The 16,265-nt window shown below is 42.4% G+C and overlaps 2 long non-coding RNA genes across 2 annotated transcripts in view; both read right to left on the bottom strand.

Moving 5' to 3' along the window:
• Positions 1-16,265, bottom strand: part of LOC307212810 — a 571,259-nt gene that overhangs the window by 148,267 nt on the left and 406,727 nt on the right. The window lies entirely within an intron of this gene.
• Positions 811-3,903, bottom strand: LOC307212699. The gene is made up of 3 exons (XR_013837117.1): positions 3,545-3,903; positions 2,932-3,055; positions 811-986 (listed from the first exon to the last, which is right to left on the bottom strand). It is a non-coding gene; the product is annotated as an uncharacterized lncRNA (long non-coding RNA).

The following is a 16,265-nucleotide window of genomic DNA, read 5'->3' as shown; positions in this document are numbered from 1 at the left end:
GTCCCACAGTGCCACCCCCCAAAAATTCACACATCACGCGTCAATTTTTGTTTAAGGTTTTTGGCATAATTTTGGCCACAACTTTATTCAAATACAAAAAATGTGAGTGGTTGCTTAGGCATTGGTTGACTATCTGTCCTTGCCCCCCAAGGACAGAGCTGGCACTTCCGGACACCACCGGAAGCCAGCATGGGAAACAAATATTGGGGAGAAATGAGGCTGGGAATCAGTTCAACACCTCTCACCCTCATGTTCCGGTGGGGCTTGCACGGCCCAAGTCTGGCTCCACGGACAAGGACGAAAGAATGGCAAGCCCCTGGATTCCTTTAACGGAATTCCCTTTCCGCATCATTTGGAGGTATAGGCACTTACCCCTCCAAGAACCAATTTAACCAATGCCTAACCGCCAACCTTACAAGTTGTGACGATTTGCTACGCAGTAGGCAAAAACCAAATGGCACCAGCCAATCAGCCAAATGGCAAAATTCCTACCAGGCCCCCACTCAAAGGCGAACGACCCCATGACAGGCATAGCAAGGTCAAGTAAACCAAAGAACCACCCTATAAAAAGGGAGGGGGGTGGGTGATCCGTTGCAAAACGACCAAGAGGCCGTCCCAACCTCTGGCTCCTATATTTATAGCCTCTGACCCCTCCTCCAAATTAGCAACACTCAAAAATCCCCAGCAACCCAATTAACCCTTTAAGGCTTGGGTTCTTCCAATTTGCCTAGTCATGACACAGTGGCCTGTTCCCCCAACCGCAACACGTGCTCTCTGTTATGGAGAACACGCTTTACCATTTGTTTTCATATATTCTTCCCGTAAGTTTCACCATCTCTGCGTACTCCATCTGTTTTAATTGCCAATCATCTTTCATTGGAACTGCTTCTTCTTTCTATCTTTGGACACATGCCACTTGGTCAGCCATGGTGGCATCCATAAATAACTTTTTTTCTGATCTTTAAGTAGTTCTTCTGCAATTATACCTAAAAGAAAAGCTTATTTTCAACATTTTTAAAATTCATTATATATCATTTCGCAGAACGCTTTTGCTATCTTAGACTTCCACCACATATGAAAAAGGGTGCCTTCCTTCTCTTATTTTCTGCCTGTAGTTTTAAGTTCTCTGGTATTCTGATTCAAAGCCTGCTGAAGTCAATATAAATCTTAGTTCACATCCCAGCTTTCCAAACTATTCTGTTGGTGTCGATGTCCCCTTCCTGCTTAGATTTGTATGGGTAACTCATTAAAATGCTACTTCGTCCTTACACGCTGCTTCGACCTTCCAGATTAGAAAGGAAAGTGTTAAGCAAAATTAACCCCACAGTCTTCTTCTATTTCTCCACCAGAGTCTTCCCCGCTCAGTCTCACAACTAGCCATTTCTGTGCCCAAGACTCCTAAGACAGAGAGAGAGTGGGAAGGTGAACTGTTCACACTTTTAAAGAATCTGGGGTACTATAAGCTAGAAGAATGAAACATGAACTAGCTCTCAAATGTCAAGTTTGTACTGCTCAGGGCCTACACACCCTGCTCCTGCTGTTCTCCAGTCAACCAGCCAGCTCAGAAGTTACATAAAAACCTCATGGCTGCTTCTGTCCAATAAGTATCAGGCTCTCTCCAAAGCCATGTGTCTTTGATGTTTCTCCTGTCTGCCCACACTGCTGGCAATGTATAATAGCTGGATGCGATTGGCTGTGTTAAGTTACAGAGGCCGAGAGCCAATGAGAAAATGCAATAGCAGTGCCACTCTTCCCGGCCAGCTGCCATCCCGAACACTTTGAGCATGCAAATGAGTGACTTTTTAATCTGCCACTCTGAAAACATGTAACTATGCTAGACAGAAGATGAATCACTGGACAGTTTTCTTTTACAGTGGAACCTCGGGTTGCAGACATAATCCGTGACAGAGGCACGTTTGCAACCCGCAGCGTTCGCATCCTGAAGCGCCGTGCAGGCACAGGCGTGATTTGGCGCCTCTGTGCATGCGTGAAGCATGATTTAGCGTTTCTGCGCATGCGCAAGTGGCGAAACCCGGAAGTAACCCGTTCTGGTACTTTCAAGTTTCCCACAGTCCACAAGCCAAAAAACACATAACCTGAAGCAGCCGTAACATGAGATATGACTGTATTTGAATAACTTTCAATATATTGCATTCTTTTTGATGCTCACTTTCACCATTGTCCAAGCTGAGCCAGTACTTGCAAGACGATGCTTTTAGCCAAGCAGGTTTAAATCAACTGATTGTTTTCCTCCACTGCTGTCAGTCACATACACACACACACATGAAAAAGGTGTGGAATATGACCTGTAATAGCTTTGAGTATCCCAAAGCCATAAAAAAGGCTGCCAAGCAAACAGCTGAGGTATAGGAAAGCCTAGAGAAACCATCATCTTTTCATTAGAGCCAACACAATAGCATTGCTATAGCATCGAACTATTTGCTTGACATTACCAATCAGCCATTGGGGTGGCGGCCAACAAGGACCTTGGATTCGGTCCTCAAATCTCCCCCAAGAGGTGTTTAGAGCAGTCAAAACCTAACAGTATTTACCATCTGTTAAGGAAAGCCTATCTGGACTTCTTCCAGTGAGATTCGCATTGCTCATCGCAGCCTTGGCTTCTGGAGTTCTTTACCTCATATCACACCTGCTCTGTGGACGTAGGTTGCCCTCGCTAGACAAGCAGACATATCTCATTGCAACTGCACACTTAACTGATGAGAAGTTTTGGCAATGTTGTGATTTAAATTGATCTACAGCAACATTAAATGTAACATTGGGGACATGTAGGCCTGTTGTCTCAAATAACTTGCGCATAACATTTCCTGCAAATCAGTGAGATTACTTCAGAAAACATGGTCTGAGAAGTCTGGCTTCCTTTTATGCTCCAGGTATTTTTTTAAAAATCACTTCCAAGAAGCCCCAACTAACCTGATTAGAATGAGCTCATTCATATTATGTAATGTTGATATGATCATGACAACGCAGAGAAAACTATGTCCATATTGATATATCTCAGCCAGAATAATTAGGTTGCTATCCAGTCCATAATTCTCTGTTGGAGGGAGGAAAAACCCATAGTCATAATCATTCTTAAAGCTGATATGCTCCTAAAGTGAAACACTTTGCCAAATGTTAAATTAATTCAATTTGGGAATTTTTAAATGCTCTGGAATTCATAACAATTATTTTACAAACTTTCAGCAAGAACAATAGAATGCTTCATACTGTGCGAAGATATATATTTTAGGTAATAACTATAGTAATATTTGCTTGTAATAATGAATCCCAATTTTAGGATTTGCAAGATTTACAGCTATAAAAAGAGAGAGAGGGGGGGGGAGAGATTTGTGCGTTCAGTATGCTGGTAGGATTTGATTTACATATATGTCTTAAAGATTCAAGCCTGCTTTGAATCAAATAACAGTTTGATGTCGAACATGAAAGCAAATGGGTTGACATAGCCAGTAGCATCACAAGTGGCAATGAGCTGTGTCTTACAGGGAAAATCTTTGAAGAGGACAGTGTTAGAAGGGAGACCAACCATTTTTTAATCCAAGAAATAGATTTCCCTGAAGCATATGAGACATCCATAGCACTAAGGAAGCTGTTCTTCCCATTCTTCCTACTGCCCCATATCTTAAAGGCAAATATTAAAAAATCAGGTTTCAAAATTCTCAACCATTGCTGAGAGGTGAACCAGGTTAACAGGAGAAATACTGAATGTGAGCAAAGTATGGTTTGCACAGAACAAAGGGAGCAAATTTCTTCTAGGGAACTTTGGGTTGATAAGGAGCTTTCTTGGGTTTCTCCACCACCCATTGTCCCCCGACATTGGGCAGCCACTAGAGAAGATAACACACAATCTAAGGTGTATTCTCAGTTTACCTAGAACAACAGTGAAGCAACTGAAGAACTGGTTCCCATGGCAACTTATCATAACATGCACCTCATAAAGGATGTACCAGGCCAGACCCAGCCAACTGGTTCGACCAACTTTGCACCCTATAATAAACACCAGAATCCTTTGCAATATATAGGTGATTTTGTGACAGACATTAACCTGTTCTTCAGCAGACAAACTGGAATGGAAAGAATTGCCTGAAGATAGAAAGACTGGAAGCCATTACCTCAAGTTACAAAGGTGATAATGTATTACTCTACTTTTATTTTCTTGCAGCACACTTCAATAATAATAATAATAATAATAATTTATTATTTATACCCGACCCATCTGGCTGGGTTTCCCCAGCCACTCTGGGCAGCTCCCAACAGAGGACTAAAAACACAATAAAACATTGAATATTAAAAACTTCCCTAAACAGAGCTGCCTTCAGATGTCTTCTAAAAGTCAGATAGTTGTTTACTTCCTTGACATCTGATGTGAGGGCATTCCACAGTGTGGGCACCACTACCAAGAAGGCCCTCTGCCTAGTTCCCTGCAATCTCACTTCTCACAGTGAGAGAACCACCAGAAGGCCCTTGGAGCTGGACCTCAGTGTCCGGGCTGAATGATGGGTGTGGAGATGCTCCTTTTGCCTTATTATTGGGCTCCTTGTTCTTCTCTCATGAAGAATTCAGCTATTCATTTTGGAGGTGTATACATGCCCTTTCATTGACAGCTAATAACCCTTGCATTTCCAATTTGCACAAAATGCTTGCTCCCACCCTTTCATGCAATAGTGTAAAAATCGAAAAGAGCCACCCTGAACACTGTGTTTACAATGGAACGATAGGAAATACTGCTTTTAAATTAAATGGGGGGGGGAGGAAGGAAATGTATTCAAGAATGACACATTACTCAACTATTTTTGTAAAGTGTTGCTCTGAATCCAGAAACCATTTAATTTGAGCACTAAAGCATGATTCTATTGGCGCGTTGGATCTTCCTTCAACAACTAAATTGGATTTAGTTCTGAACTATTCCTAAGGAAGCCGCTGGAGTTGAGACACTGCCAGTGGCAAACATCAGCAGGAAACTAGTGATAAAATTCTGGTGCAAATGCTTGACTCCTTGACGCTTTGAGAGAAAAAGGGTGCCTAGTCTTTGGCTGCTTTCAAAGAGAACTAAAGCAGTCATTAATGATCTAGTGTAATCATTAGTGACAGTACTGTGTCCTACATTTCTTAGATCAGTAATATGAATCTCAGCAGCTCACAACACTTGTCTCAAATTATAAGCAAGCTCTTATCCAGTTCAGATTTTAATCTGATCCAAATCAGAAGCCCCGCCTCCCTCACCCTGATACCTACTCCCCTCTAAACACCCTCTCCTTCTTTTCCACCCACTGGGTGGGCCACACAGGGACAGTTGCCCCAGGTTCAAAATTGTCAGGGGTGCAAAATTTCAACACCCAGTGCTGACTCAGTACAGCTGTGCACTGTATCTGGGCTCCATTGAAAACGGCTTCTCTGTGTGAACCAGGAAGTGACTTCTCCAGACAAGGTGTACTCCGTCTCCCTCCCTGCCATTCACGTGGCCCCAGGTGCTGGCAACCCACACTACGCCACTGTGACACATTGTTTACAAGAAACTAAGTACAGAGAAGAGAGTTTTATGGCTTAATAGAAAACAGCCCTGAGATACCTTCTCAATATAGACCAGAAACATATTGTTGCATGCCACCCCTATCTCTGAGCGGTGTGTGATTCCAGGGGTTCCAAACAGTTACCCAAGTGTTATATACTGAGTTGAATAGGATCCAAAAGGCAGCAGTCTGATTGGACCCTAGAACAATAGGGTCCAGAATGCAGCAGTATGATTGGTCTGCAGAAGCCACCCAATCCAGCTCCAGGTGGAAGTGAATCCACAACCTGATTGGCCTACAGGAGAATCCCAGCATTAGCCAATCACGTGTGGCCCATTGTGTAAATAATGTATATAAAGCAGATATTTGGGGGGAACTCTCATTCCTCACTACTATGAGCTGAATAAAGAGCATGAAATCCACACTCGACTCTGAGTATATTTCACCAGGGTTCATGTTTCCTTCTGGGAATGAGGCACAGCAGAGACTATGGTGTCTTTGTGATATATGGTTTATTCACACATATATACATCCTGAGCCTACGATGGAGGAGTTCAGAGCATCAACATTCAAAAAGGGTCTTGTATCTGTGAGTTGAGGGAAAGTCCCTCCTCATTTGCTGTCTCCCACAGAGCCCCTTTCTTTCTCCTTACACCTCAAAAAGTGGTGTATAAGTAGAAGTAATATGCACACAAACAATACATAAGCATAGGCTAAACTCCCTCCTCTTGAAATGAAGGAATGTAGAATGTGCTTATACAAGTATTTGGCTTGGATCATGCAGCACTGTTACATCAGCTCTGTCACTCTTGGCCCAACATAAGCAGAAAAGTCAATATGGTTATAACAGGGGCAGTAAATCAGTGACCTGCCACATGTTGTTGGATTACAATGCCCTCATCATCCCTGACCATTGGCCATGCTGGCTGTGGTTGGTGGGAGCTGAACAACCTTTGGAGGACCACAGGTTCCCTATGTTAAGGATAAGGGTTTGGCTTTCTGGAATGGGAATGTTTGCTTATGTTGAATTGCTGTGTATTTCTAGCATGGGTTTTTTCCTTTGGCAGTAGCTCTCTCGTGTGATTGGCTGACTGTGAGTCACATGAGAGAAGCATTCAATTCTGTTGTGACTGTTATTCAAGTAACTGTCATTTTTAACTGTTTTCTGTTCTTTCTCTCTCTGTCTATGAAGAAGAATGACTGATGAGAGAGGTTTCCCTGGATGCTGCAGAGTACAGTGTGTGTCAGTGTGGTCTGTCTAGGGTGAAGCAGACCGAGGAAGATGCCTAAATGTTAATTGGGAGAAACCTGTGCTGTCTATAAGGAACAAAGCGAATAAGCATGAGATATGTTCTTCTCAATTATATGTTTATGAAAGTAAACGTCTTGAATGTAGAGTCTGAACACTGCATATATTCAAACTATATATAAATATATATATATATATATATATATATATATATATATATATATATTCAAACTTTATATATCTATATCATCTAAATCTATATCTACACACACACACACACACACATCCTACCCCTGGGTTGTGAAAACTGTCTTTCTGTTTCAGTGTTTCCCAAAACTAGTTCTGCTTCATCCCAATTCTTCTTTCTTTTCCAGGCTATATTTATAGGATGACTGTAAGCCATAGAAAGAGAGATTTACTGTCATCTTCAATGAACTACCTGGCAAGCCCTATTGATGTTACATATCTAAGCAAAGTCCAAACTAATTGTGGAAAAACACACATCTTTATCTAGGTCATTAATACATCAAGCAAAACTCCATAAATATGGTCTCATACGGTGGCTTGGGATCTCTGTTAGTACTCTTATGATCTCCGAAGGCCTCTTTGGATTTGACACACCAAGGCAGTATTTATACCTCTTTGGCATATCCTTAATATTTCAATGGTGACATTGTCCTTATAGTCCTTCGAGTTCCCTCCCCGCCATAAAAGGGAAGCAGGTCCCAAAGCTAAACGAAATGTATGAGGACTACAGACATGAAGCAGACACACATCAGGTGCAGCAGGACGCCTGCTTTGCGTCAGCTTTCTACCTACTGCCTTTCAAACAGGCAGCAAGACAATCCTTCATTTTACCTGTTTGGATGCTGAACAGGCCTCCTTTCATACAGCAGACATTAACCAGTGAAGGTGTACAGGTGTTCTCCAGAAACGTTTGGACCAGGGACGTTTGGAAACTTGCTCGTTATTTGGCAATCAGAGCACAAACATGCAATTTATCCCCCTGCCTACCTATATTCCACTCCTCAGTCAGGTGCAGGCCACTTTGACATTTACGGGATGGGTCATGGTTCTGCCAAAATCCCATTCATTCCAGTGGTAGAGACTGAGATGGAGCTTTAAAGTACAGACCGTGACTGTGAAAAGAGAAAAGGTAAGTGTGGAGAAGCCCTGTGTCTCCTTAGCTGAGCCCAACATTTTGAGAATCTCCACCATTATTATTTAAACAATGTCTATATTTCTGCATGAAATCTCCTCTGTAATGTTGAACAAGACCCAGATACCAAAATCCGTAAACATGCATTGCTGCAACATAAGAGAAGTGGACTCGCTTCCAGAAATCATAGTCTCCAGATCTGGGGCTGAAAGCTAAAAATAGCTAAAACGAACGAGGATAGATTATTTCAGTAAAGGGCCATTTAATGGATAGATGTAACTTCCTAGCATTTTGTAAAGAGATGTATTTAATGGTAAATGGGAAAAAAGCAGTAACAAATTAGAAATCAGTTAATAAAAGCATCTTTCTCCATGCAAGACATTACGATTGTATTTAAACAATTCTCATTTTTAAATGTTGCCTTTGCTGCTGCTAGTCTGAAGTCAAGTTCACCATATTGACTAAGGCTGCAATGCACACTTTTGTTGTTGTTGTTTAGTCGTTTAGTCGTGTCCGACTCTTCGTGACCCCATGGACCAGAGAACGCCAGGCACTCCTGTCCTCCACTGCCTCCCGCAGCTTGGTCAGACCCATGCTGGTAACCTCGAAAACACTATCCAACCATCTCACCATCTCGTCCTCTGTCGCCCCCTTCTCCTTGTGCCCTCCATCTTTCCCAACATCAGGGTCTTCTCCAGGGAGTCTTCTCTTCTCATGAGGTGCCCAAAGTACTGGAGCCTCAGCTTCACAATCTGTCCTTCCAGTGAGCACTCAGGGCTGATTTCCTTGAGAATGGAGAGGTTTGATCTTCTTGCAGTCCATGGGACTCTCAAGAGTCTCCTCCAGCACCATAATTCAAAAGCATCAATTCTTCGGCGATCAGCCTTCTTTATGGTCCAGCTCTCACTTCCATACATCACTACTGGGAAAACCATAGCTTTAACTACATGGACCTTTGTTGGCAAGGTGATGTCTCTACTTCTCAAGATGCTGTCTAGGCCTGTCATTGCCCTTCTCCCAAGAAGCAGGCGTCTTTTAATTTCGTGGCTGCTGTCACCATCTGCAGTGATCATGGAGCCCAAGAAAGTAAAATCTCTCACTGCCTCCATTTCTTCCCCTTCTATTTGCAAGGAGGTGATGGGACCAGTAGCCATGATCTTCGTTTTTTTGATGTTGAGCTTCAGACCATATTTTGCACTCTCCTCTTTCACCCTCAATAAAAGGTTCTTTAATTCCTCCTCACTTTCTGCCATCAAGGTTGTGTCATCTGCATATCTGAGGTTGTTGATATTTCTTCCGGCAATCTTAATTCTGGCTAGGGATTCATCCAGCCCAGCCTTTGACATGATGAATTCTGCATATAAGTTAAATAAGCAGGGAGACAAAATGCAGCCTTGTCGTACTCCTTTCCCAATTTTGAACCAATCAGTTGTTCCATATCCAGTTCTAACTGTAGCTTCTTGTCCCACATAGAGATTTCTCAGGAGACAGATGAGGTGATCAGGCACTCCCATTTCTTTAAGAACTTGCCATAGTTTGCCATGGTCGACACAGTCAAAGGCTTTTGCATAGTCAATGAAGCAGAAGTAAATGTCTTTCTGGAACTCTCTAGCTTTCTCCATAATCCAGCGCATGTTTGCAATTTGGTCTCCGGTTCCTCTGCCTCTTCTAAATCCAGCTTGCACTTGTGGGAGTTCTCGGTCCACATACTGCTTGAGCCTTCCTTGTAGAATTTTAAGCATAACCTTGCTAGCGTGAGAAATTAGTGCAATTGTGCAATAGTTGGAGCATTCTTTGGCACTGCCCTTGGAATAAATCCCATTGGGCACAGCAGGACTTACTTCTGAGTAAACATGCATAGGATTGTGCTGCATATGGTATGAACTAATTAGTGTGTGTGTGTGTGTGTGTGTGTGTGTGTGTAGGGGGGAACAGGATTATGAATTTCATGTTGAGCCCAACACATGGCGAATATCAAGATAGGAATGCAGTGTCTACATTAGCTAAGAATGTCGTAAATGTGGGCCAGATCCCAAGCTTGCCATAATAAGACGATTCAGAGAAAAGGATTAGGACAGAGAAAACTGACTACTACATCTATTCCTGGAAATTAATTTCGTATGGAAATTTATTTAGCAAGTAATATAAATAACTGTTATTGTGCCACTCCATAGACAGCAATTATGAGCCTTCATAAATCTGTGAGAATCCAGACAGATATTGAGGGACAAGCATCTCTCTTCACTTGTTCACATTAACTCATAAAACTAACACAGCTATCTTCTTTTGGCTACTAGGCCAAAGATCCTCTCGCTCTCTGTTGTCCCAGCCACTGTTCATGCGCTGATCTTCAACCTGTATATGAAACTGGCTCAACAATTTTGTGGGTATCAGGCATATTACTTTTTGAAATATTGCAAGCCTACAGCATCTTGTGTTCCTCTCTCTTTTTCTGCCCTTTTTTTTTAGATGTGGTGGCCATTTTTGCGTTACGTCACACAACTTGCAGCAGCCATTTGGTGACTAGCACCTACCTACAACATTTTCTCCAAATTTCAAATGTCATCCCTGGTCCATAGAGGACAGCAACCCCAGCTTAATCACTCGAGGTTAACGAATTTGCATGTTTTCAAAAGAATCTGTGGATTAGAACATTCCCAAATGAACAAAGCTTCCCAGGTTCTCGTTCTAAAATGTCAAAGATGATTTATGTATCTGAAGAAGTGTGCATGCACACGAAAGCTTATACCCAGAACTGTTAGGATATAGTTCCATTCCACCTTAAAAGGGTACAGGCATGACGTTTGTGTATCATATGCCTGTTTACTCCCAGCACTGTCTGCTGGGATCTTCCGTTGTATGTAGCTTTTGTGTTAGGGCTGTTTTGCTAGACACGAAGGCAAGCAGTTATGGTTTCCTTTGTTCCTGAACTACGCTGAATAAATGCTGTAAATATGCTTGCACATCTCTCTCTGTCCACCTCTTTTGTTGTGGATGATTTATACACTCTGCTGACAGTGTGCACAGGTCTCGGAACGTATCTGAGGCTCGTGTCGCTGGCTGACTGATGCTGTTCCATGGGAGACGGGTGATCGTCCGGAGCCAGCTGGGGGCCTGCCTGATGCCCCATCTCCCCGGCAGTATCACAACAAGAACAAACTTAGTTGGTCTCTAAGGTGCTAAGGGACAACTTTTTAACTTTTATTTATTTATTTCGACTGTGTCAGAGCAACACGGCTACCTACCTGAAAGATGATTTGTGTCACAGTATATCCATTGTTGAATGCAAAATTCTACATATTAATAGCAAACTCATTCTCCAAGTGTGGGTAAGCAAATTGGCACCATCTATACAGAAGAGAGAAGTCTCACAGGCTTGGAGAAACCTCAAAGTTTGCAGAAATGCTACAATTTATTATTATTATTATTATTATTATTATTATTAAAAAGATCCTAATGTGGGCGAGATTCCCAAGACAGCGCAGTGGTGACTGAGCATGCTCAGTGGCTACATAATGATGTATGTTGGGAGGAGATGGCAAAGTGGAGCACAGGTGAGAAGAGTGCTCAGGTCCTGTTTGTGTGATTCCCGTACATATCTGGTTAGTCACTGTTGAGAACAGAATGTCAGGGCAGATGAGCCTGCAGGGAAGCTCTTAGGCTCAAACTTGGATTATATTCAGATGGCATTACACATATTCAGTGCATTAAAAGATGAACTAAATGGGATATTGCCCCCATGGGATATCTTATTTGGGGTCTTTTTGCTGTCTACCATGAGCCGTTTTTGTCAGACGCACCAGGGGGCTCCACAGTGGTTTGGAGAGTTTGGAGAATTTGATTCACTTCACATTTAAAGGCGAACCTAACCTAATCCGCACATTCCAAAACAATACGAAAACTGAAACAGCCATCCTTCAAAATTCTCAGTTCACTCTTAGGAGAGCTGCCGGAGTACTCTGAGGGAGGCCTAGAATTCTTCTGAGATAAAAAATTTGGAAGGTTTCAAGCCGTTCTAACAGCTTCTGATTCCATCCCCAGAGTTCTACTCCGTATAACATCTGTGGAATCACTTTTCCAACAAAAGCTTTTAGTGCCGGGGTCACCAGTTGCCCACCCCTCGAATAAAAAAAGCTGAGCAGAGCACCAGTTGTTCTACGTGTTAGAAGGGCTACAGTCTTGAGGTGGGCAAACCAGCTAGATGTACAAAACTTTCTTTCCTTTGCTTATTTCCTTGACCTCCTCACACCTCCCTTTTTTGTATTCTAGTTCAATTAAATTGTGGAGCCCTGATAAAGTTCGGGAATGGATCTTTGAAAAAGACGCCTCTTTGGACTCCACCAAGATAAAAAACTCTGGGTTTTCCTACTGGTTCCCACGAGTAAAAGCAGTCAAAATCTGTGCCAACTACTTGGTGGAGATCACTGATCCCACCCTTCGGAGAGCTTTCACCATGGCACGGTTTCAAACATTGCCAACTGCTTATCTGACTGGTAGATATACAAAAACCCCAGTTGAACACCGTTTATGTCCTTGCCTTATGAAAATTAAAGAGGATCTTACACATTATTTCCTCTATTGCCCCATTTACTCGGGTTTTAGAGACGCATTGCTGCAAATTATACCCATCTCTATAACCAGTCCTGAAGATAGAGTAAATTTTTTGTTAGTTGATGCAAACCCACGCATTACCCATGTGGTAGCGGTCTTTGTGATGAAGGCCATGAAAGCCAGGGAAAGATTTATGAACGACAATGTAAAGACCCCTTCATCGTCTGCTTAACTCGCTGTTCGTTTTCCCTCCTTTTCTACTTTGTAGGAAGAAGGTTTTGTTGGCATAGTATGTAATGAATTTTAATATTTTTAACTACTGATTTCAGTGTTGATTTTTGTGCACAGGCATGGTCCTCACAATAAACGGATTTGATTTGAAAATTCTCAGTTTTCCAGATTTTGTAATGAAAGTCTATTCTTGAGAAAGGTTCTTACAGGTAAAGTCTACACCTGAGAAATTTTTCTGCAGGTAAACACACCAGTCTTAATGCAACTGAGTTCAACTTCGTTGTGGTGATTTTATCATCATTGAAACTGCGCTAAAAGGAGAGAGTGGCTGTGTGTATCTTTCTTGAAGCGAGAGTTCATCCATCAGGAAAGAGATCGGATTAAATCTTTACAGAATGCATTATAAATATTTTCATTAGAACAGCTTGAATATCTGACGTAGATAAAAATTAAGCACATATTTAGCCATGTACTCTTCCTTAACCTTTTACAGATCAGATGCTTCATGCTGTTTATCAGCTTTAATCAAATTATCAAGCATGTGTTAATGGAAAGGGGGGGGGGGAAACCAGTTGGATCCTCTACTGCACATTGATCAACAATGAACCTTGTTCATTTCAAGGGCCACTTCACTGGCATCTACGTTCCATAAAACAGCAATGGCGTGAACACAGAAGACATTCATTTATATAAGGGATTAAATGCAAAGCGGTTCATGGGGTTTCTTAGGTAAAATGCTTTGGTGAGAATTATTTCTGAAGCTTGTTAGGCACAGTAAGCTGGGGTGGGGAGGTAGGACTGCTTGAAATGATTATATTGTGTGTTACATAAGAATTGGTTATGTTTTGCTGTTTGTTGGGCCTGCCAAGGAAGTTAAACAAAGCTTCAGTTGCATATGTGAGTCCGTATTCCAAAAAAGAGGGGCAGGACTTTTTCAGCCCAAAGGGACCTAGTCCATCATTGGCAAACTTTCAGGGCCTGTATGCTGTTGGTGAGTGTGGCCGCAGTCAAAAGTGGGGCAAATCAACAGAAGTGATTCTAAATCATACAAGACCTTGGATTCGAGCAGAAGAAGGAGAAGAGGAGGAGGAGGAGGAGGAGGAGTTTGGATTTGATATCCCGCTTTATTACTACCCCAAGGAGTCTCAGAGTGGCTAACATTCTCCTTTCCCTCCCTCCCCCACAACAAACACTCTGTGAGGTGAGTGACGCTGAGAGACTCCACAGAAGTGTGACTGGCCCAAGGTCACCCAGCAGCTGCATGTGGAGAAGCGGAGATGCGAACACGGTTCCGCAGATTATGAGACTACCGCTCTTAACCACTACAACACATAAAGGTCAGAAGTTTCTATTCGGGACGTGGAAATCTGTCGATTTCTGACTCTCCCAGTTTCTCATTTTTCCAATCTTAAATTCATTTCTCCACATTTCCATATAAGTTTGAGGGTTGCTGTTTTTTAAGTTCCCATGAAAATTCATCAGCACTGTTGTGTGAATCTCTCCTAATATTCACATTTTTAAAATGCAATTCTCCCTAATTAGTGACAGCAGTTTCCTGCAATATAATGCATTTTGGGGTGTTCTTTTCACTAATATATATATATTAATGCACGCTCTACTTTAGGAGTCACATTTTTTAAAACACATTGGTTGGTTGGAGAACTACGTTACAAAATTCTGGGTTCGGCCCTGGAAGTTTATGTGGTTTCTATACCTAAGGGCAATCAATTACATAGCTTAACCTAGAACAAAATAGACATCCTTGGAAGTGACAGAAGAGTAAATAGAAAAATGATTGAAAATTATGGCAGGGCAAGAAAATAGTGCTCTTAAAGAATTTGTTATACAATGACTACTTGCTCTGGGTGATGTGTTCCCTAATTAAATATATGTTTATATTTTAAGTATCTGTGTTCTGGCCTGGATAGATTCTAACATAAATATAGCTCACCCCATGTATCTTCTGTAGAAGTATTTGAGTAAGAATAAAAATGGAGAATCATACTGTTTTCTTGCTCTAAGTCTGTAGGCTGATGCAGCAGGTATTTTGAGGGAAGTTGGGCCTCAGCAGAGTAGGTGAGGGAGTTAACTTACTGACTACCTGGGGACAGGCCCTTGTGGGAGAATCTGGGAACATCACAATGGCTATAAGGTTGTGTCACATCAGTTCACCTCCTGAAATTATTTTGGGAAAGGGGAGGAGGTCTCTTGGAAGAGTTCCTATGCTGCTTGTTGTGTTTTTGTAGCCCATACACACAAAGTGAAGGATATGAATTACAAGGAAGTATCTCAAAAGAGACATCACCTTGCCAACAAAGGTCCGTATAGTTAAAGCTATGGTTTTCCCAGTAGTGGTGTATGGAAGTGAGAGCTGGACCCTAAAGAAGGCTGATCACCAAAGAATTGATGCTTTTGAATTATGGTGCTGGAGGAGACTCTTGAGAGTCCCATGGAATGCAAGAAGATCAATCCTATCCATTCTGAAGGAAATCAGCCCTGAGTGCTCACTGGAAGGACAGATCGTGAAGCTGAGGCTCCAATACTTTGGCCACCTCATGAGAAGAGAAGACTCCCTGGAAAAGACCCTGATGTTCAGAAAGATGGAGGGCACAAGGAGAAGGGGACGACAGAGGACGAGATGGTTGGACAGTGTTCTCGAAGCTACCAGCATGAGTTTAACCAAACTGTGGGAGGCAGTGGAAGACAGGAGTGCCTGGCGTGCTCTGTTCCATGGGGTCATGAAGAGTCAGACATGACTAAATGACTAAACAACAACATCTCAACTGACCATATCAATCAGCAATGAAACCTCCATTGGAACCACAATAAATTCTTCTGACTGAGCAGACTGGATCCTGCAGCTCTTCAGGACAAGTTGCCAATCCATTGCCTCACTCGAGCAAAAATCATCATGACCACAGCAAAACTCCCAAGAGGCAGAAAATGACATTTCCTTCCCTTGTGGCTTTAAGAGGCCATGGGCAAGGGGGAGAGGTTTTTAATTTCCAAGTCCTGGGTTTTTCCTGGTTCCATTTGGGAAAGAGTCCAGGCTTGAATGGCAAGCAGGAATCTTCTCAGTGTAGCAAACCTGTAAGTGAAGAAGGCTTCAAACCAGCTTCATTTTCTACATAAATCTACTACAGTAGTTGAGGGACCCACAACTGAAAATTGTCTGGAAATGGATCTCCCCTCTGCAGCCATTGCCCCTTGGTGAGAAAAATCATATTAGTCAAGCCACAGAAATAAGTCTTGAAAGCACTTTAGACAAGGGAAAGATGCTGATAAGCTATGTTGATGCAGAGGATCTGAAGGAAGCTTTCACCCGAGAAGTGACCAGGTGTTTGCTACCGGTTCAGCTAAATGGAAGCCACCATTTGGCTCTCTTTGGCAGAAACTGCTACCTTCAGAGCAGAAGGGTCTCAATTCAAGTCTTAACCGCAATAATATGGAAGGAGCACACAAAGTATATTTAACCTCCAGATGAGGGAGGAAGGCAGTAATTGGGTTTGTCTGTTCTCATGTCTGGCCACCAGCTGACAATTCAACA

The sequence above is a fragment of the Podarcis cretensis genome (assembly GCF_951804945.1).
Source record: "Podarcis cretensis genome assembly, chromosome: 3".
NCBI lineage: Eukaryota > Metazoa > Chordata > Lepidosauria > Squamata > Lacertidae > Podarcis > Podarcis cretensis.
Note: the sequence above shows the minus strand (reverse complement) of the source record. Positions and strands in the feature narration are given on the sequence as shown.